The sequence below is a fragment of the Mandrillus leucophaeus genome, unplaced genomic scaffold, assembly GCF_000951045.1.
Source record: "Mandrillus leucophaeus isolate KB7577 unplaced genomic scaffold, Mleu.le_1.0 Scaffold52, whole genome shotgun sequence".
In the NCBI taxonomy this organism is placed as follows: domain Eukaryota; kingdom Metazoa; phylum Chordata; class Mammalia; order Primates; family Cercopithecidae; genus Mandrillus; species Mandrillus leucophaeus.
Genome location: NW_012105586.1, coordinates 3405662 through 3406664, shown reverse-complemented (window position 1 = coordinate 3406664; position 1003 = coordinate 3405662).

Below are 1003 nucleotides of genomic sequence, written 5' to 3'. Positions count from 1 at the left end.
CTTGTCAATTTTTTATAGCAGAGACTGCCATTTTTGGGCAGTGACTGTTCTTTGTCCTTTGATGTCTGTTCTTCCCAAATTCTATAATAGAACCCTGGGCTTTTAGCTGGACACATGGATGACTGAAATAATGACATTTCCTAATATCCCTTGCTGTGGTCATGTGACTAAGTTCTGACCAGGGAAGTTGAAATGGGCAGTGTCCTATTCAAAGAGATTGGGTGCTCTTCTTTCCTCCTCCCAGCAGACGAGAATGAGAAAGTAATGGCTGGAGCAAGGGCAGCCACCCTGCATCATGAGGCGGCAGCCTTGCATTTGAGCTGAGGATGGTAAAACAATAGGAGTCTGTGTCTGATGATCATGAGCATCACACTAGCTCTGGACCAACTATATTTACAAAAGAGGAGGAAAATCATCTCTCTTGTTAGAAGTCACTCAAATCATCTCTCTTGTTAAAAGTTTGGCTTTTCTGTCATTTGCAATCAACCTAGTCCTAGCTAATACAAACTCCAGCCTATCTTAGGACAGGGCTGTTCTCTGCTGTTCTGCTTGAATGGGAGCTCTCTGACAGCAGTGATGTGTGATTTAGTTTGGTACACCCCAAAGGGTATCATATACAGTTGGCAGTCTCAATACTTTGTGGGATGCATTTCAAAGAAAAAAGGTTCCTAGGTTAAGTATTTGTAAAAACCAAAGTAATGGCATTCTGTGCTTATTAGCCCATCTCAGGATTAAAATAAAATGAAATTCTAAAGAAATTATCAGAGATTGGGTCACAAATTTATACAAAAGTTCAGTGCTGCATTATTAAGTATAGTACCAAAAATGAAAACCTAAATGTTTAACAGTGGGGGTTGGCAAAACTAAATTTTAGATTGAGAAAAGTGTCACAATATAAACTTTCAAGGTGAAAAATGACAGAAACCTAAACCCAAGATATATTAAAAAGATGCATCTATACACACATAGCAAAAGTTTACAAGGAAATACAGCAAAATGTTAA